The following is a 26,623-nucleotide window of genomic DNA, read 5'->3' on the forward strand; positions in this document are numbered from 1 at the left end:
TCCTTAGACTTGTGTTAGGACACTCTCACTTCAGTAACATCTTGAGTCAGCTGTTGTCTATTTCTCATTGCTCCTTCTCACTGTCCTACCAAGCTCCTCTCCCTGTTTATTCATTAAATGCCAGTGTTCTTGGGGTTCCAGTCTACAACTTCTTCAATGTGCATCCATCTATCTACTCATTCTATTTAACAGGGACCTATAATCAAGGTATTGCTCTGAATTCTAGGGATGTAGGGATGAACAAGCTAAGCTAGATTTCTTCATTAGTGGTTTATTTAGACAAGCAAATAAACAAATAAAACAACTGCAGATTGTTAACTGCTGTGAAAGAAATATATCTGAATGATGGGATAGAGAAGGATTAAAACAGAACTATTTAATAGAGAAGTTACAGAAAAGCCTCTTTAGTTGCTGACATCTATCTGAGCTGAACGAAAAAGCCAGTGGTAGGAAAAGTTGGGGGAAGAATGTTCCAGTCAGAAGGAACAGAAAGTACAAAAGCACTGAAGCATAAATGAGCTTGGCTTATCTGAGGAACAGAGAAACTGGTTTGGGTGGTTCTCAGTAAGCAAGAGAGAGAGGGTTTAAGATAAAGTTGGGCTTCCCCAGTAGCTCAATTGGTAAAGAATCCACCTGCAATGCAGGAGACCTTGATGTGACTCCTGGATCAGGAAGATGCCCTGGAGAAGGGATAGGCTCCCCACTCCAGTATTCTTGGGCAGCCTGGTGGCTCAGATGGTAAAGAATCCATCTGCAATGAGGGAGGCCCGGGTTCAATCCCTGGGTTGGGAAGATCCGCTGGAGAAGGGAAAGGCTACTCACACCAGTATTCCGGCCTGGAGAATTCCATGGACTGTCCATGGGGTCACAAAGAGTTGGACACAACGAGCGACTTCACTTTCACTTTTCAGATATATATATATATATAGGCCAGGCAGGGGTGAGGCACATAGCTGATGTTGTTTCTCAGTTACTAAGTCAGGTCCAACTCTTTGCAACCCCACAGACTACAGCATGCCAGGCTTCCCGGTCCCTCACTATCTCCCTGAGTTTGCTCAAACTCATGTCCATTGATTCGTGATGCTATCTAACCATCTCATCCTCTGTAATCCCCTTCTCCTTTTGCCTTCAATCTTTCCCAGCATCAGGGTCTTTTCCAGTGAGTTGGCTCTTTGCATCAGGTGGCCAAAGTATTGGACCTTCACCTTCAGCATCAGTCCTGCCAATGAATATTCAGGGTTGATTTCCTTCGGGATTGACTGGTTTGATCTTCGTGCAGTCCAAGGGACTCTCAAGAGTCTTCTCCAGCACCACAATTTGAAAGCATCAATTCTTTGGCACTCAGCCTTCTTCATGGTCCAACTCTCACATCTATATATGACTACTGGAAAAACCACAGCTTTGACTATACGGACCTTTGTCTGCAAAGTAAAGCTTCTTAATATGCTATCTTGGTTTGTTATAGCTTTTCTTCCAAAGAACAAGCATCTTTAATTTCATTGCTGCAGTCACCATCGTCAGTGATTTTGGAGCCCCCCAAAATAGTCTATCACTGTGCACCTAGATTACTATTTAAATCCAATGGGAAGCCATCTGAGCATTTTATGTAGAACAGTTGCGTACTCTGATTTGGACTTTTAAAAGATCACTCTGGTAGTTTGTGAAGGGTAAACTGAATGCATTAACAGCAGATACATCAATATGGGAGACTGCAGTAATCCAAAAGAAAGCATATAATATCCTGGACAAGGATGACAGCAGTGGAAATACAGAGAAGTGAATGAATTTGGATGCATTTTGGAGGCAGAAACAAAACTACTTGGTAATAGATGGGATGTGAGGTACTGCATGAACGAGAAGAAGAAACCAGGATATACTAGAGTTTTATCCTGAGTCACAAGATTGATGATGGTGCCATTTACAGAGAGGTGAATGCCAGTAATGAGATTAATGGAAAATTATGAGTTAGGTCTTATACAAGCTAAGGCTGAAATGCATATTATCATTCAAATGGGTATACTAGGCAGGGAGTTGGGTATAAAAGTTGAGAACTAAGTAAGTAGTCTGAGCTGGAGTTGACTTTGAGCTGTGTCAGCCTACCAATGGTATTTAAAGCCATTTTATACTTACTCCATGAAATTATCTTCAGAAACAGCACAGTTAAAGATGGTCTAAAATGGGAGCTGAGAAATCTTTAGAATTTAGAGATCTCAGTGAGAAAGAAAAGAGAGCAAGGTAACCCAAGAGATAGCCAGAATGATAGTAACATAACCATTTCCTGGGTGACCTATTTAACACCCATGCTCTCAAGTTGTAGACCAACCTCAGATCTCTACTTCTAGTCCTCAGCAGAGTTGACAATTTGAATTTACAACAATCTCCTCGTCATCTATATAACCCAAACTGAACTCATTGTCTTTTGCTCCAAACTTATCCTCTCTTGTGTATTCCTATCACTGGTAATATCATCTATCTACCCAGTTACTTAAGAAGGGCAATCCCAAAGAAGGGAATGCCAAAGAATGTTCAAAGTACTGCGCAATTGCATTCATTTCACAGGCTAGCAAAGTAATGCTCAAATTTCTCCAAGCTAGTCTTCAGCAGTACATGAACTGAGAACTTCCAGATGCTTAAAATGGATTTAGAAGAGGCAGAGGAACCAGACATCAAATTGCCAACATCCATAAGATCACAGAAAAAACAAAAGAATTCCAGAAAAACATCTACTTCTGTTTCATTGACTATGCTAAAGCCTTTGACTGTGTAGATCACAAAAAACTGTGGAAAATTCTTAAAGAGATGGGAATGCCAGACCACCTTACCTGCCTCCTGAGAAACCTGTATGCAGGGGAAAAAGCAACAGTTAGAACTGGACTTGGAACAATGGACTTGTTCCAAATTGGGAAAGGAGGACATCAAGACTGTATATTGTCACCCTGCTTATTTAACTTACATGCAGAGTACATCATGCAAAATGCCGGGCTGGATGAAGCACAAGCTGGAATCAAGATTGCCAGGAGAAATATCAATAACCTCAGATATGCAGATAATACCACCCTTATGGCAGATAATACCACCCTTTTGGCAGAAAGCAAAGAGGAACTAAAGAGCCTCCTGATGGAAGTGAAAGAGGAGAGTGAAAAAGTTGGCTTTAAACTCAACATTCAAAAACCGAAGATCATGGCATCCAGTCCCATCACTTCATGGCAAATAGATGGGGAAACAATGGAAACAGTGACAGACTTTATTTTCTTGGCCCCAAAATCACTGTGGATGGTGACTGCAGCCATGAAATTAAAAGATGTTTGCTCCTTGGAAGAAAAGCTATAACAAACCTAGACAACATATTAAAGAACAGAGACTTTACTTTGCCAACAAAGGTCCATCTAGTCAAAGCTATGATTTTTCCAGTAGTCATGTATGGATGTGAGAGTTGGACCATAAAGAAGGCTGAGTGCCAAAGAATTGATGCTTTTGAACTGTAGTGTTGGAGAAGACTCTTGAGAGTCCCTTGGACTACAAGGAGATCCAACCAGTCAACCCTAAAGGAAATCAACCCTGAATATTCATTGAAAGGACTGTTGCTGAAGGTGAAGGTCCAATACTTTGGCCAGCTGATGCAAAGAGCCAATTCATAAGAAAAGACCCTGATGCTGGGAAAGATTGAAGGCAGGCGGAGAAGGGGATGACAGAGGATGAGATGGTTGGATGGCATCACCAATTCAATGGACATGAGTTTGAGCAAGGTCTGGGAGATGGTGAAGAACAGGGAAGCCTGGCATGCCGCAGTCCATGGGGTTGCAAAGAGTTGGACACAACTGAGCAACTGAAAAAAGTTACTTAAGAAGAAACTTTGGATGTTTAATTCTTTCTTTCCTCTTACAAACATCCCATCAAAACCAAGTATTATTGGTTCTACCTTCTCTTTGTATCTGGAATCCATAAATCATCCACATCCTCATTCTTACTATCATGGTCTTACTGTCACCATCTCATTCCTAGATTACTACAATAGACCATTAAATGGTCTTCTTGCCTCTGGTCTTCCTCACCTTCTACCTATTCTCTATACCAAAGCCCAATGATGAACACTCTTGCTTGTCTACTTACTCCTATCATTACAGTAGATCCTCTTAGCCAAAAGTCCTTAATCCCCTTAATATGACCCTAAAGCTATCAGGATCTACCAGTGACTCCTCTCCAAACCTTTCTCTGACCTTCATTGCTCCAGATTCTTACGGATGTGTTTATAATTTACAGTTTCTTTAACTCGGAGGATTCTCTCTGTTTCTTGTGTCTTTGCACATGTGGTCTTGTTTGTTTCACAGTACAAATCTTCCCCATCTCTTTCTTCACCCTTCCCATTCTAGACAAATTAACTCTCATTTATTCTATTCAGATCTTGATGTAGACAGTACTTCCTCTAGGAAACTGACTTTCCAAGGGCATGCAACATGGTTGCATTTGGTTTAAGAACACCATTGTATTATTAGATGCATTGCTGTATTTTTCTTCAACATAGCACTTAACACACTGTACTCTATCTGCCAATTTCCTTCTCTGCATCTTCTACTAGGCTTAAGCTTCTTGCAGAAAAGAAGCAGTCTACTGGTTTCACAGTCATAATCACAATAGTTAACCCAATACCTGGCAGAAAATACTCAATATTTGTTGAATAAATGATTGGGTATACATATTTTCTCTCCTACTGGTCTATAAAAATCTTAAGATTTAAAATTCAGCATTTTTACATAGATATTTATTTTAGTGAATAAGTGCATTAAAAACTAGAACACAAAGTACTCGGTAAAGAGAAAAGGTACAGGCAGGTATAGATAAGATACCACCTGGAAAAAAATAATACCTGGTTATTGAATTAGCAGTTGAGGAAAAATAAGTTTAAAATCTCTTGCCATACATATTTATTTTAACCCAGGTCCCACACACAAAAAAATAAATCCTCACAAAAACTACTTTGACTACAATATAAATGATTTGTTTAGTTTTTAGCACACAGGATTAAAAGGCAAGGACCTCACACAGGGTTTCTAAATTACCTTAGTGACTTCCCTGGTTATCACTAACAAGGTCTGTCCATCTTTGACTCAGCTTTGGACTCCCAAGCGGCAAATTCCAGGTCTTATCTACCTTACTTCCCAACCAAAGCCTAGCAATATATGCAAAAGGCACTCAAAAAGTGACTATTCACTGAAAGAAAAATAGAAGAGATACAAATATTCTAGATGGTATGTGTATGTGTATTCTCAGTCGCCTAGCTGTGTCTGACTCTTTGTGACCCCGTGGACCGTAGCCCACCAAGCTCCTCTGTCCATGGGATACTGCAGGCAAGAATACTGGAGTAAGTTGCCTTTTTCTTCTCCACAGGATCTTCCCAATCCAGGGATCAAACCTGTGTCTCTTAAGTCTCCTGAATTGGCAGGCAGATTCTTTACCACTAGCTCCACTATAAACAACAAACACACCTAAAATGTCAGTAAAATATCTATAACTAAATATTTTATGCCAACTACATGGGGAAAATATTAGCATGTTAGTATTCCCAGATGATGAGAAATAAACTTTAGTTTTCTATATCTGTTTAAAATAGTAATTGCATAGCTACAAGTTTAAGATTTCTCAATTTTCTTAGGCATCTTTTATCAATAAAACATCTTCACTGTAGAAAAGCAAAATCATATATTTAATTCCATTAAGAAACACAAAAACATATCTGAGAAATCTGCTGTTAAATTTCTGTCCTATTTCCACTGGGACACCCCAACCTGGCGTGTATCCTATTTTAGTTACAAGAAAGTTGGAAGTGCATTATGTCAGGTATGAACCTGCACCAAAGGATTTAGATCTCTAAACCTGAAAGTCAGTTCAGCCGACTACTTAATGTAAAGATCTAAAGGCAATGAGTTGTGTATCCAGGATCATCTAGAGCATCTCCGTTAAGGTAAGGACAGATATTTCAACTTTCCTCACAAATAAGGCTGAAGACTTATTTTGATTCAAAAATCTGTGATTATGCTTGACTTAGCCTAGAACAAATTCAGCCTTCAAATACTGCCATTCTCATAGCTGGAATGAATGCCAAAGGTGAATGTATAAACAATATTATGCAGACATTCATCCCAGTGTATTCAGTTCTGCTGAACGCGGCCTCCGCCCAAACATACACACCATGCATTAGGCATCTATTTGGATTTCTGTTGTGCAAGTTGTAACGTATTAAATACCAAACTTAATTAAACTGGCATGCATTTTAATTGTTCCCCGGTAGATGTTGAAATTTAATAGCTTTGCTCTTTTATTCTGTTTCATCTAAAACACTTATTACTATTTGAATTTGAGATTACATTTGCTGACAGTTCACTTCTTTGGTGGAAGGAGGCTGGTTTTAATTGGCACCGAGTTTCCTGCTGTTTCCTCTTTGTTATGGCAGGTCACTATGTCAAAAAAACAGGAAGATACCAAAGAACAGAATTAATGCTAAATTAATTCCAAACATGGAGATTAATTGGAAACACCATCTACTCACCACTATTCAGCCTTTACACACTATTTTACTCATCTTCATCCTATAAGCTACTAAACAAAATTGAGCTTGCTCAGCATCTTTTCTATGATTGGAAAAGATGTAAGAAATATAGAAGGATAAATGGTTAAACAAAGATGCCTAATAAACTTTAACTTCCTGCACATAAAAGTAATCAAGCCTCCATGTCCCTTATACTTAATGGCAAAAAAAATAATTAGATGTTAAAAATGAATGAGAAAAATGGTTTCCCAATTTGGGAACTTGATTCCTCAGAGAACTCAAAATGTAATTCAGAGAAAGATGTTGGGGAGTCCTGCTCAATGCTGGCCAGTTTGGATTGTTCACAAATCGAATGATTTGTTCAAATTTCGCTGAAAACTGTTCTACCAGTTCCCACCAAACCAAAAGTGCACATGAAAATATTCTGATAAAGTGGGAGCTGTCTCATCCTGCTAATGCCTAACAACAAAGGTATTTATAGTGCCTTCCACAGCAGAAAAAAAGAGCTGGGCTCCCCTCAGAAACCACAGACCTGCAGAATTGCCATCATGACCAATCATTTCAGTTCCCTCTTATGATGCCTTAATATAGACACTGAACCTGATGTCATGGCCAAAACAAACTGACTGTGCTCTCTACTTGTCTTTTAAAACTCTCTGCTTCTTCCTCTTCAGCATACTCAAGAACTTTGCGATCAGGACTGTGTTAAAATCTAGTATTAATTCTAGATACACTTCGAATGGTAGCAAATCTAGTTTTCTGCACTCCAGTCACATATCTTCACTCTCCTTTATGTAGCAAAACTAGAAACTCATCAGATGGTACATTTTTTACTTAATTTTCTTATATATTTACAGCACTAGTTCCTAAATTTTGAGATCCCACATTGAGGATCTTAAGAAAGCAACTTAGTCTTCATATCCTAAGAAAATTTATGGAAAATTTCCAATGAGCTTATAGATTCTTATCAGTGAATGCTTAGGATCCTTATCAGTTAAAAATTTTAGCTCTCTGGTTTCATCTAAAGAATTCAACTTGAATTGGAAATGTTAAAAAAAAGAAAGAAAGAAAAAATTACTCCAAAAAACTTGGCTTATTTTTATCCTTGTGAGACTGACTGATAATTTATTCTCTCTTCTTGAGAGATTGCTTTCTATTCTGAATTTCCTTGAAAGCAGCATCCAATATTAAATTCATTTAAGGAACTAATTTTCATCATGTTCAAGAGCAAAATTAGGCTGAAGAACTTGGAGAGAGAAATGGTAACATAACACCAGACATCCAAGCCCTTTTTCCATTACATGACTGAAATAATTAAAAACAAAAAAGAAAAGTGGAAATATCCTACATGAGTACTAAAGTAATAGAGAATAGTGACAGCTGAGAGACAGTAGTTTTGAGGAATTTCTGGATAAAATGCAGATAAATCCACATTAAAGGAAATATCTAAGAGTCTAATCTCAGCCCCTCTTTTAGGCAGCTGTGGAATGAAGAAAATGAAGAAGATGCTAGCCAACTGCCCCAAAACTCTTTCATTAAGGCATGGATCGGGGCAGTCAGGGCTAACAGGAGAAAAGGAGATTTTGCAGTGCAAGTCCTCCATTACTATACCATAGCTGAGAGGCAACTGAAAACACAAACTGAACAGAGCTGTGGTATTTCTCTCCCAGCTACACATTCTTGTGGCAGGCTCACCCTGACATAGGGATGCTCAACGTCACTAGTTCAGTTCAGTTGCTCAGTCGTGTCTGACTCTTTGCGACCCCATGGACTGCAGCACATCAGGCCTCCCTGTCCACCAACTCCCAGAGTTTACTCAAACTCATGTCCATTGAGTCAGTGATGTCATCCAACCATCTCATCCTCTGTCGTCCCCTTCTCTGCCTGCCTTCAATCTTTCCCAGCATGAGGGTCTTTTCAAACGAGTCAGCTCTTTGCATGAGGTGGCCAAAGTATTGAAGCTTCACCTTCAGTATCAGTCCTTCCAATGAATATTCAGGACTGATTTCCTTTAGGATGGACTGGTTGGATTTCCTTGCTGTCCAAGGGACTTTCAAAAGTCTTCTCTAACACCACAATTCAAAAGCATCACTTCTTCAGAGCTCAGCTTTCTTTATAGTCCAACTCTCACATCCATACATGACTACTGGAAAAACTATAGCCTTGACGAGATGGACCTTTGCTGGCAAAATAATGTCTCTGCTTTTTAATATGCTGTCTAGATTGATCATAGCTTTTCTCCCAAGGAGCAAGTATCTTTTAATTTGATGGCTGCAGTCACCATCTGCAGTGATTTGGGAGCCCAAAAAAATAGTGTCTCAATGCTTCCACTGTTTCCCCCTCTATTTGCCATGAAGTGATGGGACCGGATGCCATGATCTCAGTTTTTCTGAATGTTGAGTTTTAAGCCAACTTTTTCACTCTCCTCTTACACGTTCATCAAGAGGTTCTTTAGTTCTTCTTTGCTTTCTACCATAAGGGTGGTGTCATCTGCATATCTGAGATTATTGATATTTCTCCTGTCAATCTTGGTTCCAGCTTGTGTTTCCTCCAGGCCAGCATTTTTCATGATGTACTCTGCATATAAGTTAAATAAGCAGGGTGACCATATACAGCCTTGATGTACTCCTTTCCCGATTTGGAAGCAGTCTCTTGTTCCATGTCCAGTTCTAACTGTTGCTTCTTGACCTGCATACAGATTTCTCAGAAGGCAGGTCGGGTGGTCTGGTATTCCCATCTCTTGAAGAATTTCCCACAGTTTGTTGTGTTCCACACAGTCAAAGGCTTTGGCGTAGTCAATAAAGCAGAAGTAGATGTTTTTCTGGAACTCTCTTGCTTTTTTGATGATCCAGCAGATGTTGGCAATTTGATCTCTGATTCCTCTGCCTTTTCTAAATGCAGCTTGAACATCTGGAACTTCACAGTTCACATTCTGTTGAAGCCTGGCTTGGAGAATTTTGAGCATTACTTCGCTAGCGTGTGAGATGAGTGCAATTTTGTGGTAGTTTGGGCATTCTTTGGCATTGCCTTTCTTTGGGATTGGAATGAAAAGAGAAATGCAAATCAAAACTACGATGAGGTCAGAAAAGCCGTCATTAAAAAGACCCCAAATAATAAATGCTAGGAGAGGGTGTGGAGAAAAGGGAACCCATCCACACTGTTGGTGGGAATGTAAACTTCTGCAGTCACTATGGAGAACAGTATGGAACTTCCTAAAAAGGCTAAAAATAGTTACCATATGGTCCAGCAATCCCACTCCTGGGCATGTATCTGGAGGAAACTCTAATTCAAAAAGATATATGCACACCAATGTTCACTGCAGCACTAGTTACAACAGCCAAGATGTGGAAGCAACCTAAGTATCCATCAACAGATGAATGGATAAAAAGATGTGGTATGCATGCATACACACACACACACACACACACACAAAATATGGAATATTACTCGGTCACAAAATATAATAAAATAATGCCATTTGCAGCAACACAGATGGTCCTAGAGATTATCATATTAAGTGAAATAAGTCAGACAAATATATGATATCTTGCAGAATCTTAAAAAACAATACAAATGAACTTACTGACCAAACAAAAATAGACTCGTAGACATACAAAACTTATGGTTACCAAAGGGGAAGGAGGGATAAATTAGCAATTTGGGATTAACAGATATACACTACTATATATACAATAGATAAGCAGTAAGGAACTATTCTATAGTACAGGGAACTGTATTCAGTATCTTATACTACTCTAAAATGAAAAAGAATAGATATATGTATAATTGCATCACTTTGCTGTATACCTGAGACATTGCAAATTGACTATACTTTGATTAAAAGAAAAGTTTTAAAGTACTCATTGCCTATAGGATGGAAGAAAACACAAGAATAAATATTGCAAATAATGACAATAAAGTGAAGTATAAACTGAAGCGATTTTTATTTCTTTTTCTAAATAACTTTTTGTTCAGAGAAATTAAAACTTTTATAAATTTCTGAAAAAAATGATAATGAATACAGCACATCTCAAAATACATGCAAGTTAAAGTCGCTCAGTCATGTCTGACATTTTGGGACCTATGACCTATACAGTCCATGGAATTTTCCGGGCCAGAATACTGGAGCGGGTAGCCTTTCCCTTCTCCAGGGGATTTTCCCTACCCAGGGACCAAACCCAGGTCTCCTGCACAGCAGGTGGATTCTTTACCAGCTGAGTCACCAGGGAAGCCCAAAATATATGGGCTGTAACCAAATTATTATAACTAGAGTCTTAAAATCCTTTCATTGACAACACAAAATAAAATAAATGCCTTAGGCATTCCAACCAAATAATTTAGGAAAACAAAACAAACGTAAGTGGGAAAAAAAAAGCAGGGGCAGATTGACAATAATAAGAGAATTAATAACAAAAACCTGTATATTATACTTAATTAGTGAATTCAAGTGTAAATTCTTAGAAAAGATAATACAGTGGATAGAAAAATCACTCAGGCAATTTAACAAAAATAAATAAATAAACCTAAGTGCCATATCTATAGATAGAAAGAATATTAAGAAAAATAATAGAATGCCATATACTTTAGACCAATAAATTAGAAGACCTAGCTAGATTGGTGTTACAGGGAAATATATATTGCTAAAATCAAGTCAAACGAGTTATAATGTCTAAATAAATTTCAACTTTTGAAAAAAAATTTATACTTTTGGCATATTACCTTTAAATTTTTCAAATTATTGTTCTGCAATTAGACCCAGAGCTCAAGTATTCCCATAAGCAATACCTTTCAATTTTCCAAGAGACATCTTACTTTTATCTCTCTCTCTCTCTCTCTCACACACACACACACACACACACACACACAAATTCCCTGGCAGTCAAGTGGTTAGAACTCTGAAAGAAAGTGAAAGTGAAAGTGATAGTCACTCAGTTGTGTCCAACTCTTTGCGACCCCATGAACTGTCCATGGAATTCTCCAGGCCAAAATACTGGAGTGGGTAGCCTATCCCTTCTTCAGGGGATCTTCCTGACCCAGGAATCAAATCAGGGTCTCCTGCATTGCATGTGGATTCTTTACCAACTGAGCTATCTGGGAAGATAGGACTCTGGGCTTGGCAGGAAAAAAAAAAAAGCATAACTAAAGAACCCCACTAGAAAGTTATTCTGAATAACTGACAGCACTTCTATCTACTGTTTGCCTAATATTATACAATGTCTATAATTTTTGGCAGTAGTAGCCCACTATTCATTCAAATATATCTGTTAAGTGTCTGGTATGCACCAAGGATTCAAGATTCTTGTCCCTGAGGAAGAAAGTTGCTTTAAGCACCGAAGAAAACAGAGTGGTTAGTTTCCTAAAAGATGGTATACAACATGCTTTGGAGACATAGAAAAGACAGGGGATAAATTTACCTCAAGGAGTTGGGATGCCGTCACAGAGATTACATATTCCTTATTATATTGAAATTTTACTTCTCTCAACCTTGTTAATCTGAGTCCTTTTGGTATTACCTACTGCTCAGCAGCATCAGTACTGTAGTTAAGAGCTCAGGTACCTGTGCACGCCTCTCTGTGTGATGAAATGTACTGACAAATATACAAAGGCATTTCATGGACAAAAACACGTTCAATTCCCAACTGTTCACAGTATTACTTAGGATATCTTTTAAAACTAGAAATATTATTTCCCAGTAAATTCAAAGTATAAAACCCTCACCTACCACTCCTTCCCAAATCTTCTATACAAATTTAGTTTCATGTATTATGGTATAATTATACAGGCCAAATATGAATTTATATGGTCTACATAAGAATGGAAGTAGTTCTTCACTTAGTATAACATAGTCATTTTTCTCATATAAACTTACATAAAATGTTTTAAAATAACTAACTGGATGTTAGTATTTTTCCAGCTCTCCTCCTTGTTTAGTAATCATTATAGATCCACCAAACATTTATTATTCTAACATGTGCCAAGCACAGTGTTAGGAATCCTAATCTAAGTAAGAGGGAAGTCCAAGTACTTCATGAGCTCAAACTCCACTATGGTCATTTTCAGTTTACAAGGATAACTATGAAATACAATGTTTCCAGTGACATTTCTGAGAGGGTTTCACTAAAAAATATTTGCCCAGGTATCCAACTCTATTTGATACTTTTACTTACTCACATTCTGTTTTGTTTCAGAAAATGTTTGTATTTACCAGTTTCATTTTGCCTGCCATAGTAACAACCAGCCCATGTCTTCATAATAAAATCTTTATAATGTTAACATAGTATCCACTACTCTTTGACAGTAACTCTGTCACAAAACTATGGAACCTAAAGACAAAGTACTCTTTGATAAATTATACATGATAATAATAATAAAAACCCAAGCCTTGCTATAAAAAGAGAATGTGGTTCAAAATAAGGGCTTGTTGTGGCCATTAACTAAAGTTATGATATTACTAAAACTACTAAGTGTTATTTAGAAGAAACTAAACAACTATTGCCTTTGAGAAAATCAGAATTTCAGAGAAGAAAAATGTTCACTAACTGAAAGCAATAAGTAATTTAAAAAAATCTTTCCAGTATTTATTTAATAATCATAGTTAAGGGAAAAGATTTAAAAAATAAAGTATGAATTACAGATTTTTTTTAAATAGAGGCAGGTTGTAGCAGTGGAAATAGAACCACTATGTATTCAGAGGATTGGACAGGCAGATCTGTGCCACAGTAATTCATCACTCCACCCTGAAGCAGTCACCTCACCTCTCAGAAGACTTAGACTTATCAATGATAAAGGCTAGGAAAACAATATCAATAATTTGATTTTCATATTATTTTAAGCATCAGCTACCCATTAAGTAAGATTAATACATGTTTGCTACTTATCCACAGTTTTTGCAAGCTTTCCATAAAACTGAAGTTTGAAGAGATAGCTATGTAAGTACATATTCATTATATTTATGAGTCAGGGAACCAGTTCATTGGACATATATCTATGTTTACAAGAAGTCAAAGAAGAGAGAAGATGGGAGTGCTTGCTATCTCCCAAAATATACAGTTAATTTCTATGGTCACACAGATCTGGAGGACAGTAGACAGTAAACCATAGATTCTGGATGAAGATGTCCTGGGAGGGATTCAACTCTAGTCCCAACTTGGAGGTGACTTTTTATTGCTTTAGAGTTTGCTTTGTAAAATTCATAATAAGTAGCCTTGAAACCTCTCAGTGAAATGAAGTTTTTCTTTAAAAAGCTCATGAAGAAGAAATAACCCCACTTAAGAAGTTCCTGGTTTAAATATTATCAACTGATGGTTTTAAGACTGAGCACTGCAACGGGAAGAAAAACAAGCATTGCACCAAATGTACTCACAACTTATCATGTAAAAAACAACGCTTTTGCCTCAATATATATTGTGTTGATTGCTATCAATAAATGGAAATACAGTCTTAGACCTTCCATAAAATTTTTAGGAAATACTTTAAACAATAGAGCAAATATGGTATGTAAATATGAACCACCTCAACAGGAAAACAGTTCTCAATTACATATTTGAAGGGGAAATGGTGTCTTTTTTGAGAAAGAGATAATTTTGCCTTTAAAGGCAATTCATCTAACTTTTAAAATATATCCGTGGTACATACAATGGAATATTACTCAGTCATAAAAAGGAATGAAATAGCACCATTTTCAGAGATGTGGAGGGACCTAGAGACTGTCATGCAGAGTGAAGGGAGTCAGAGAAAAAAATATTGCTTATATGTGGAATCTAGGAAAATGGTACAAATGAACGTATTCGCAAAGCAGAACCAAAGACACAAGTGCAAAGAACAAACTTACGGATACCAAATGGGGAGAAAAGGGAATGAGTTGGGAGATCAAGATCGACATATACCCAATACTGTGTAAAAAATAGATAACGAGTGAGAACCTACTCTACAGCATGGGGAACTTTATTCAGTGCTCTGAGGTGACCTATGTGGGAAGGAAATCTAAAAAAGAGAGGATATATGTGTACACATAGCTGATTCACTTGGCTGTACAACAGAAGCTAATGTGACATTGTAAAGCAATTATATTCCAATCAAAATTAATGAAAATAAATAAAAATATATCAAATGGAATGTTTCTAAATTAAGCTCTTAATTTAAAGGTATTTAAATGATTTAGCTAAATACTTGAATTTAAAGAAGAATTTAATTCTTTTCACTTTTCTGGGGTAGAAGGATTCAACTACAAAGATTTTTAATCATAGTATTATCGAGTGTCTCAAGTCATAACAGCATTCCTGCTGGCTCAGACAGTGAAGAATCTGCCTGCAATGCAGGAGACATGGGTTCAGTCCCTGGGTCAGGAAGATTCGCTGGAGAAAGGAACAGCAACCCACTCCAGTTTTCTTGCTTGGAGAATTCCATAGGCAAGGAACCTGATGGGCTACAGTCCATGCGCTCACAAAGAGTTGGACACAACCGAGAAACTATCACTTTCATTTCACTTTCAAAGTCATAATTATCTCATGAACATAAACCTTAGACCTTGAACATAAAACCTAAGTACCACGGTAAAGTCAAATTTCTTTCTTATTTTGATGAAAAGTATGACATGAGTGTGTGTGTGTGTGTGTGTGTATATACATGCATGTGTGTGTGGTATATAGAAATATAAATAAATATGTATATCTGACACATGGTCTCTGAACTACTGAACAGCAGGAATCAGTGTTCTCAGAAAGGGAGGAAAATGAAAAATGGTTTAACAAGCAGGAGGGAGGAAATGAGAATTAAATGAAAAGGTAATTATACAAAGGTTGAATAAACATATAACAAGTAGAGATGTAGCAGGATTTTTAAAATTAATGTATCTTTTACTACATTCACAAAACAAAACTCTAGAAGAAATTTTCAAAATAGTAATAATTATTGAGCTGAGGCTTAGAGAAATAACAGTGGAAGTTTAAAGCTTACATTTTCTCCTGAAAAAACAAATTCACAGTTTTTCATATCAGTGTCAGTTGTGCATATCATATCATTGTGACCTTTGTATTCTAATAGGATATAAACCAAACAGTCTCAGGTTTATACTATCTATCATCAAGAGTATTATCTGCTATTGCTGATAAACTAGTTTGATGGAAAAACAGTCTACCAATGGGTCAAAGATGTTAAGTACATCATCTGCAGATCCAGCAGGAAAGCATTTTTCCCCCCTGTGCTATATCGCTCCAGTCCTGTCCAACTCTTTGCAACCCCAAGGACTGTGGCTCATGACTCCTCTGTCCAAGGGATTCTCCGGGTAAGAATACTAGAATGGATTGCTATGCCCTCTTCCAGGGGCCCTTTCTGACCCAAGGGGCAAACCCACGTCTCTTATGTCTCCTACTTTGGCAGGTGGATTCTTTACCAGTAGTTCCACCTGGTAAACCTGCATTGTAGATGGATTCTTTACTGTCTAAGCCACCCTCTAAGGGGTTGGGAAGCCCTAAGTAAAGGCAAGTTCAATTCAGTTCAGTCTCTCAGTCGTGTCCGACTCTTTGCCACCCCATAAACCATAGCACGCCAGATCTCCCTGTCCATCACCAACTCCCAGAGTTTACACGAATTCATGTCCAATGCGTCAGTGATGCCATCTAACCATCTCATCCTGTTGTCCCCTTCTCCTCCTACCTTCAATATTTCCCAACTTCAAGGTCTTTTCAAACGGCAAAAGTAACCACAAATCCAAAAGTGAGACAATTGCTTCTACATGTTCAAGCCTACCTTCTAATATACCCTTAAGTTCATGGTTCATCACTGGCCTAGTTCAGTGAGGTATCACCTCACACCAGTCAGAATGGCCATCACTGAAAAGTCTACAAATATCCGTAATAAATGCTGGCGAGGGTGTGGGGGAAAAGGGACCTCTCCTTCATTGCTGGTGGGAATGTAAATTGGCGCAGCCATATGGAGAACAGTGTGGGGACTCCATAAGAAGCTGAAAATAATTACCATATGATCCAGCAGGGCTTCCCAGGTGGCAGGAGTGGCAAAGAATCCACCTGCCAATGCAGGAGATGCAAGAGACATGGGTTCAACCCCTGAGTCGAAAAGATCCCCTGGGGTAGGAAATGGCACGCCACTCCAGTATTCTTGCCTAAAAAATTCCATGGGCAGAGGAGCCTGGCAGGCTACAGTCCATGGGGTGCAAAGAGTCAGACACGACTGAGCGCATGCACATACACATGATGCAGTAACCCCACTCCTCAGGATATATCTAGAGAAGACTCTAATTTGAAAAGATACAGGGACCCCGATTTTCATTGCTGCACTATCTACAATAGCCAAGATGCAGGAGCAAGCTAAATGTCCATCAACAGAAGAATGAATGAAGAAGGTGTGGTACATATATACAGTGGAATATTCCTCATCTATACAAAAGGATGAAATAATGCCATTTGCAGCAACATGGATGGCCCTAGAGATTATCATACTAAGTGAAGTAAGTCAGACGAGAAACACCAATATCATACGCTGTGAGATCTAAAAAAATGATACAAATGTATTTATAAAACAGACACAGATCCACAGACACAGAAAAGAAACTTATGCTTACCAAAGGAGGGGTGAGAGGGTAAATTAGAAATCTGGAATTAACAGATGAACAGTACTATATATAAAATAGATAAACAACAAGGACCTGCTTTACAGCACAGGGAACTATCTTCAGTATCTTGTAATAACCTATAATGGAAAAGAATCTGAGAAAAGAATATATTCGTGCGTATATAACTGAATCTCTTTGCGGTATACCTGAGCTAACACATTTGAAATTAACTGTATTTCCACTTTAAAAATGGTTTTTAAAAATGTATGAAATTAAGTAAGGGAAAAAAACCTTTTTGAGGCCATCTGGTTTTATACTTTTAGTAAATATATATCAAAACTCTATACATTTTTCTGTTGTTGTTCTAAATAAAATACATTTAAAGTGCCCAAGTATTCAAATCTGCATTTGATGTGGAAAGTTTATTTACCCTCCTCTGAAGCTATGAATTTTAATAAACATGTCACTGTTTGGTTAGGGAACCTAGAGCTCAGAGGTCTTTCCTGAAATGCTCTCTAGAGATCCAGAAATATTGATTTAGCCCTGCAAGCTTGCATACATTCCCAGCGATGTCCTCATATCATCACAAGGCACCTGGATATCTCTGCCAAACACACGGCTCCCACAAAAGCCTAGATTCAAAAGTACACTGACCAACCTGCCTCCTCTCCCCTGATGGTGAAAAACAAAATAAAATAAAAATCTGCTGGGTCAGAAAATCCATCATCAACTAAACTTTCTGGAATTTTCAGGACATTTCCTGTATTTATGTCTCACCAAGCAAGGTCTTGAGTGTGTTTATTCATTAAAACTATCACCCAATAGACATCATATATTATTTATAATAGTTTTTAAATTTCTCTTCCTATGGTGAAGCATTTGTGTTATTGAATACTCCTGGAATCAGAATATCCTTAATATCTCCCAAAATAGCCAACAATCCCAATTGTAATCAATTTACTTAGGGTAGGATACTTCAGGGATACTTTCTAGGTGGTGCGAGTGGTAAAGAACCCACTTGTCAATACAGGAGACATAAGAGACATGGGCTTGATCCCCGGGGTGGGAAAATCCCCTTGAGAAGGGAATGGCAACCCCCTCCAGAATTTTTGCCTGGAGAATCCCTTGGACAGAGGAGCCTGGAGAGCTACAGTCATAGGGTCACAAAGAGTCAGACATGATTGAAGTAACTTAGCAAGCACGCACTTTTGGAGAAGGCAATGGCAACCCACTAGAGTACTCTTGCCTGGAAAATCCCATGGATGGAGGAGCCTGGTAGGCTGCAGTCCATGGGGTCACAAAGAGTCAGACAGGACTGAGCGACTTCACTTTCACTTCTCACTTTCATGCATTGGAGAAGGAAATGGCAACCCACTCCAGTGTTCTTGCCTGGAGAATCCCAGGGATGGCGGAGCCTGGTGGGCTGCCGTCTATGGGGTCACACAGAGTCGGACACGGCTGAAGCAACTTAGCAGCAGCAGCAGCAGTAGCAGCATGCACTTTAGAGAAAAAACACATAACCATCCAATGATACTTATGCAAGTGATAGTTACAACTGGGCTTCCCAGGTGACTCAGTGGTAAAGAATCCACCTGTGGTGCAGGAAATGCAGGTTTGATCCTTGGGTCAGGAAGATTCCCTGCAGAAGGAAAGAGCAACCCTCTCTAGTATTCTTGCCTGGGAAATCCCACGGACAGAGGAGCCTGGTGGGCTACTGTCCATGGAGTGGCAAAAGTTAGACCAGGACTGAGCAACTCAACAACAACAGTAACAGTTGAGTGTCTCTGAGGTTCAAGTTCTGAAATAATGTAACTCTGTACACAAAATAACCAAGTCTAGACACTGCAAATTCTAATTTACCCTCCCAGTTCCTCCTCTGCCCCATTCCCACTTAAGGGGCGGCTGTTGTATCTATTTGAAGGAGCCAGAGAGAACAACAAATAGAAGATATGATCACAAAGTGAATTCTTTCTTCTGAAGAGTGTGATTAAGTGCCTACTATGTAACCAAACACTGTACAAAATGTTAGGCATGGAAGATAAGACAGCCTTTGTCCTAAGGATTTCAGAGAAGATGAGCACCAGGACTCCAATAAGTGTGATGTTTGAGGGACGAGAAATGCCACAAATATAAGGATTTGCTGATAAGAAATCTGAGCTGAGGCTTTATGGGAAAAGAACCAGGAAAAGTTAACCAGGAGAGGAACAACAAGCATAAAGACTTGAATGTATGAAATATAATGCTATGTTTAAGCACTATAGTTAGGAATAATTATACCACACAATCTGAGAGACAGTCAATATGGTGACAGGAAGTTGAAGAGTAATCAAGAGTCAGATAAGGAATCTCAAACACAGAGTTTGATCTACTTCTTATAGGCCAATGGTTTCCCAAGCTGAGTTCTTTAGATTGCAAGAGTTCATATAGCTCTTCAGGACCACACTGGCTGAAAAGGGGGTAGGTAGGTGGCCCTACAAGTCCCCACATTGTATCCAGTTCTGCACTTACCAAATGAACTTCATTCTAATTGTAATAACTCTGAAAGGCAGGTGTGTATGGAGGGGCATGGGTGCTCTAACAAAGTTTGCTGACATCTATCAAAGGGTAGTAAGAAGTATACATGCTTATGGGCTTTCCTGGTGGCTCAGAGGTAACGAATCTGCCTGCCAGTGCAGGAGATGTTGAGTTTGATCCCTGGATCAGGAAGATACCCTGGAGAAGGAAATGGCAACCCAGTCCAGTATTGTTGCCTGGAAAATAATACGGACAGAGGAGCCTGGCGGGCTACAGTCCATGGGGGTCACAAAGAGTTTAAACAACAACAACAACAATACATACTTATATTTGCATTTAAGAAAGAGCACACTAAAGTGCTTTAAATTGACCAGTGGAGGGCGGGGGAGGGGGAGTGGAAGAAAAGAATCACAGGGAACAATTAGGAAATGATTAATTCATGGAAAAAGGAAATTAAGAGTGGTAAGAATGAGCAGAGAGACATGGACAAGCTGGATTTGTGGGTGTGAGTGGAAAAGAAAGTGGAAGACATTCCTGCTTAACGAGTACACTGCTCTCAATGAAGTAAGAAGAAAGATGACCGGAAGAATTTAAGGAAAGATGTGTGTGTACATGTGCATATGAGAGTGATTCAAGATCTGGAAAAGATGGTCAAGGTATTTTCTTGGTTGCTTGGTTGTTTTTGTTTTGTATTTTTAAGTCCCCTCAACTCGACCACTAACACTCAAAGGACTGTATGTGTTCTTGGTTGAAAATTACATGACTGCATGCTAAGTTGCTTCCTTTGTATCTGACTGTTTGTAACCCTAGCGACTGCGGTCCATCAGGTTCCTCTGCCCATGGGATTCTCCAGGCAAGAATCCTGGAGTGGGCTGCCATTTCCTGTAACAGGGGATTTTCCCAACCCAGGGACCGAACCCACATCTCTTATGTCTCCAGTATTGGCAGGTGGGTTCTTTTCAACATTAAAAAAGCCAAGATAACAAATTAATTTCACACTTTAAGGAGAAGGTTTGGTTAGATTAACATCTGTAAAGACAGGTAAACATTTCCATTGTCTCTGGTTGCATTGCAACTTTCTTTCAGAATACAAAGTGTTTTCACCAACTCTTTCATTTATGCTTAAAATATCCTATGAGATCAATAGAGGCAGCTGATGCCTTTTGATAGGGAAACTGAAATACAAGAATGGTGGAAATAACTGTCATAGGGTGCAGTCTATTTTAGCATGGCTGACTCGTTCCAAACTCACAGTACGTGTCATTCGTGGACAGGCACTGATGCCCAAAGTCTTCCAGTGCTATTTGTGAATTCAAGGACTGCCAAAGTTCTCAGCAGAAACCCGTGTCTTACAGAATTCACTCTCTTGGGACATAGAGACTATGAGGCCAAACTGAGCATTATATGAATATAAGAGAAGATACCATAGATAATGAAGATTTTGCTTTCATGACTTGTATTATAATGTGCATGTATAATGGAGAAAGTAAAGGAATGCATAAAGAAAGACGTGTAGCACTATTGAGAATAGAAAATTAAAATTTTCTCTTTTAAGTACATTTCTGCTCCTTTGTTAGAAAGTTACATTTTATTAAAAATGAGAATATATTTAATAACAAATAGATGGGTAGCAAAATAATAGTTTGAAGACTGCAGTTTGAGGAGCATTGCATTGGACAATCTCTAGGGTATTTTTTTTTTAAGTCTTATGGTTCAAAGGAAAAATTGATCAGGTTTGTCAGAACAATGACAATGAATTTCAGTTTATAAGACTGATCTTTATAGAAGGGACGTCTGAAGTGTTCATTTTAAAAATATGGGTGGTGATTTATATTTAGGATGACAAAAACCATTTTTCTTTAGAAAAATAAGCAGGAAAAAAAGGTACAATAATAGAAATAACTGTTTCATCTCAAACTACTGAAAAGACAGTTTTAAATCAGAAAACAATAATCATCACAGGTGGGAGAATCTAAGCATATACGATGAACCTCTTCTAGTTTTACCAATGCTTCTTTGGCCCTTTCTAAGCAACGTAGATCTGTTTCATGTGAGAGTAAATAAAAATGCCCACATTAATTAGAAAAAGTGGCCATAAGACAGTGTCAACAGGCAAATCCAAACAGTCTAACTCTGTTCTCCACAAGCAATCTGGCAAAAAACAAATCACTAATATTTCCTACAGAAGGCACAGGTGCAGAGGTAGGAGCTGTTCTGCCAATAACCAGTGACACAGATTTAGGGAAGCCATACGTCACCTCTGGGTACCCTATTTCCTATAATGGCCACACTTCATTGGTCACTTTAAAACTTGAAAACATTTCTTCTTAATCTCTTGTGTGCAATTAAGCAGTTAAATCATTTTTCTTTAAAATATATCAAATCTATCTTCCCTTTTCTGTCTTATCTGTTACCAGAATCCAGGTTTTCAACCTCATTCCTCAGTGACTCCAACCACTTCCTTCATCTCCCTACTCTTCTAGACTACTTATAATAATATCCCTAACGACCTGAATTTACAATGTCACTTATCTGCTTCAGCTGTTCCTCAATATTTCTATGATAGCAGGTAATAATCTTTAGACTGCCCTTAGAGTTTTACAAAAATGACCTCACTGGTCTTTCCATCTTCCCTCCCACTACTTGCAACTCTGTAAAAAGCTGTCTGCCTCTTCCCTTTTCCTAGTGCACCCCTGCCTGCAAAGCCAACATCTTAATTTTATTCCACCTCATGGTATTTCTTGTTTACTTCAGTCCACTGCAATGTCATCCCTATCGTTTATTTATTTTATGGCTGATGATGTGAGGCTGTATGACTGTGAACTGTATAAAAATAATTTTAACTAGAACTTTTACTTTGGAGTTTTTTTTAAGCTTCATTGAGGTATGAATGACAAATAAAACTAAACTCTATAAAGTATACAATATGATGATTTGACATAGATACTGTGAAAGAATTTCCTCCATCAAGTTAATTACCACCGCCATCACCTGATGTTTAGGTTCTTGTGGTTTTTTTTTTTTTTTTGGTGAGAACATTTAAGTTGTACTTTCTTAGCAAATTTTAATTATACAGTACAGCACTGTCAGCTATAGTCACCATGTTATATATTAGATCTTCAGATTTTGTTTATTTATTTTGTAACTGAAGGTATGTACGCTTTTACCAACTATCCAAATTCTTCCTCGCCTCTGAGATCCCGACCACCACCTTCCTTCATAAAGTCTTCTCTACCCATTTTAGTCTAGATGTACCTTGCCATTCTCTGAACTCCCAAAGTTCTTATCTGTATCATTCACTTGGGAACCTGGGCAAATGTTTATTGGTGATGCATGAAGAAGCTGTACATGATGTTCTGATTCTCTTTGAATCACTCCGAAAAAACTGCTCGAGAGCTTTGCGGTATTTCCCCTCTACTGGAAACATTGCCCCCACGTAACTTTATGGTCTGAGCGTATTCCTTTTTCATGTTTTTTACTCAACAAGTAATTTTATCCTGATGTCTTTTCTGACTACTCTATCTTCAATTACTAACTCACTATGCCTCCAATTTCCTTTTCCTGACAAAATGCTTATGCTTAGTATTCCCTGATATTCTACATAATATGCATTTGTATTTATGTCTGGCTCCCACTCTATAAATAAGGAAAGACTTTTCTCTGTTTTGCTCATTAATATGTCCCTTCCTAAAGAGTGCCTGGTATTTGATAGGTGGTCAAGAAACACTTTTTGAATGAATTCATTATTAAAAAACTAAAAGCAACATTAGTAATAGTGATTAATGATAAAAAAATGCTACTATACAATTGAGAACTTACTATGTGCCAGGCCCTGAACATACTATCCATATAACATTACACAATTCTATTATTATTTAACTCTGACCTATTTTCCTCCTTGCCAAATAAAACAAGGCTTAAAGAGGTTAAATAACTTTCCCATGGAACACACAGCTAATCAACATTATTAAAAATAAGCCCCAGATTTATTTACTACTGAAAATAAGTCTTAGGCTGAGTTTACCAAACTGTAAAAAAACTAGATTAGACTAAAACAAAATTAGATTCTTTTTGAATATGAAGGAAGGACTCCTTCAGGAGTGACTTGAAATTAAAAAAAAAAAAATAACAGCTAATATTTTAATCTCCTGTCCTCTTTTCTTTCTGTTTTAAAAAATATTTATTTATTTGGCTGCACAGTCAAGCTGCAGCATGTGAGATCTGGTTCCCTGACCAGGGATCGAATCCAGGTCCTCTGCATTGAGAGCATGGAGTCTTAGCCACTGGACCACCAGGGAAATCCCTGTCCTTTTTTCTTGTTAGTAATTTATCTTATACTTTTCCCTAAACTTTTGTTTTTCCTTACTTATCCACCCATCATCTCCAATAAAAGAAAATCTTCTGACTAATGTTATGACTTAACTGAAGAGATAAACATTTTCTTAAAGGCTGTCTCAGTTCTCATGTTAAGGCCAAACACAGAAAGAATAGCCACAGTCCCCACGGTGAGGGGCAGAGCATTCACTCAAGGAGGAGGGGAAAGGCAAAGAAAGCTTTATTCATAATTACCTAACATTTTCCAGCGTGAGAGGGGAAAGAGGAAGTCTATTTTCAGTGACGATTACTCTAAAAACATTAGCATGCAAGGGGAAAATTTTCATTCTGAGAGTTACCACTGAGTTCTGAGTTCTCTTTCCCTTACATGGCGACTTAAAATTCCCAGGGCAGAGAGGTAATCTAGGCAGATGCACTTGCCCTATGTCTTGAAAATGGCAATATCCAGGAATCATGGGAGTTTAACTGAGGACACGTTGGAAAGGATTTCTCAGCACCAGGTCAGTCTCTAAGAAGTATCAAGTGGCAGAGTGGATACTTATATCCTCAGGCATCTGTAGTGAGGGCAGAGATTAAGCTACACAGGCTTTTTAGAAGATTTACTATGCTGTATGCATAAACAAGATTTCGTGAAACTAATGCAGAATTAATTACCTGCTGAAGAATTATAGATGGAAAAAAAAAATCTCATTCTTCCTTTTTCCAGCTAATCTGTACTTCCTCTTCTACAATGCATCTACAATTTAAACAAACAAAGGTATATACCATAGAATTTATTCTACTATTCATCTTAAGGGCTTCCCTGGGTAGTTCAGCTGGTAAAGAAACCGCTTGCAATGCAGGAGACTCCGGGTTGTTTCCTAGGCTGGGAAGCTCCCCTGGAGAAGGAATAGGCTACCCACTCCAGTATTCATGGGCTTTGCTGGTGGCTCAGATGGTAAAAAAATCTGCCTGCAATGTGGGAGCCCTGGGTTTGATCCCTGGGATGGAAAGAGCTCCTGGAGGAGGGCATGGCAACCCACTCCAGTATTCTTGCCTGGAGAACCCCCATGGACAGAGGAGTCTGGCAGGCCATAGTCCATGGGGTGCCAAAGAGTCGGACATGAACCAGCAACTAAGCACATTTATCTTGAATGTTTTGGGGAAAAAATAAATCAGTTCTGTATGTCTATATAAAAGATAGTGATCTGATTAAAAAAAAAATAAAAAAATCTTTAGGTTGGGATGCTCATTAACAAAATAAATTAATCTTTATTAAGATCAAGTATAAGAACATAATGAAAAAAGTGTCTTTCTCTTTGTCCATTCCTCTATTTGCATTTTTCAGAAAAAATCATGTGAAAAAATCAGATAGACTCTTCTGACATCTGTCATTCTAAACTTTAGTTCTCAGCTAGGTCTACGAAGCCAAACTGTCATGAAGCCCAGCTGCCTAGGCTCAAGAGATGCTCACTTTCAGACCGGTAAATAACCATAAAATAGCATTTTTCTGGTCCTAAACAAGATTGAGACAAAGTGGCCAGAGGTGAAGTAAGAATGGAGAAAAGAAATACTGTGACAAGTGGGTAAAGACGGGAACTTTCTCTGTGCTTACTGTATTTGAATGGTTCTTATTTCTCTTTTACTAAGATATCAGACATTAAGAATCTGATGAAAACCTTCCTTTTCTCCAGAAAACAAAACAAAACAACGTATACACTTAAAAGTCAGCACACAACTTTAGGGGATTCACAGACCTTAAAATCTAAGCCATGCATCGTAAGCATAGATAGCAGAGGCATTTGAGAGAGCACAGAGCTGGAGCCTGGACGAGAGATTGACCATTCACGTGAAAACAAACGTCCTTGCAAACTAGCATCACTGTCGCCGAGCCTTACCAGCAGCTCTTCCCTCACTGCACCTCCTGGATCATGGCCTGCTGGCTGCCGCTGGGCCCATCTCCTGCTTCCATGAGGTAACTCAGCCAGGCGCAAAGGCAAGTGGACAATCTGGAGAGGGTCTGCTGCTGAATGGTGGCCAGCCTGGAAAAGATGAAGAGTTTAAATATTTTTAAGAGAGCTGAAAGGAACCAGGCATGTACATGTGGTATGAAAGCTATGATGCAGAATTTAGAGGTTTTAGATGCCTATAGTTAGGTATTTCCCCACTGTGCCATTGACTGTGAAAAATTTTGGGGTTTAAGGATCTTTCTCAAGACCATCAAAGTCTCAACGGCACTGTAATATTTGTCTAATATTTGCAGAGCAGTTTGCAATATCCAAAGCATCTCTGACTATGTCAGTCTGTGGTCATCACATCTTAACTGTGATTATCAATTAAGTGTGAGACCCACTGGCTTCTATTATTTCATTGGTTGAAGCCAATAGTTCTCAGTCTTGGTTGTAATTATCACCTGGGTATAAAGCTGAGGCCTAACACTCAGAGGTTCCGATTTGTTGGCCTAAAAATGAAACCTTCCCCAAGTGTTTCTAAGGTGCAGCCAAAATAGAGAATCATTAGTTTAAGTCCCCGTACTTGTTGAGATGTAGCACTAGCTTAACTCACATATAGCAGATGTTTATTCCAAATGCACCACATCAAGGCAATGTGCTAAGTGCTGTGGAAAAGGTAAAGAATGATAGCATGTAACCCGGTGCTCAGGAGCTTTAATTTAGCTCAAC

At 38.4% G+C, this 26,623-nt stretch overlaps 1 protein-coding gene across 1 annotated transcript in view; it reads right to left on the reverse strand.

Annotated features, from left to right (window-relative positions):
* The window catches only part of TET2 (tet methylcytosine dioxygenase 2), a 131,849-nt gene that overhangs the window by 67,286 nt on the left and 37,940 nt on the right, over positions 1 to 26,623 (reverse strand). Inside the window, exon 2 of the mRNA XM_020901220.2 lies at positions 25,841 to 25,984. The gene's annotated coding sequence lies outside the window, so the exon portion shown is untranslated. The remainder of the gene's footprint in view (positions 1 to 25,840; positions 25,985 to 26,623) is intronic.

This window comes from Odocoileus virginianus, chromosome 21 (assembly GCF_023699985.2).
Source record: "Odocoileus virginianus isolate 20LAN1187 ecotype Illinois chromosome 21, Ovbor_1.2, whole genome shotgun sequence".
Classification (NCBI taxonomy): domain Eukaryota; kingdom Metazoa; phylum Chordata; class Mammalia; order Artiodactyla; family Cervidae; genus Odocoileus; species Odocoileus virginianus.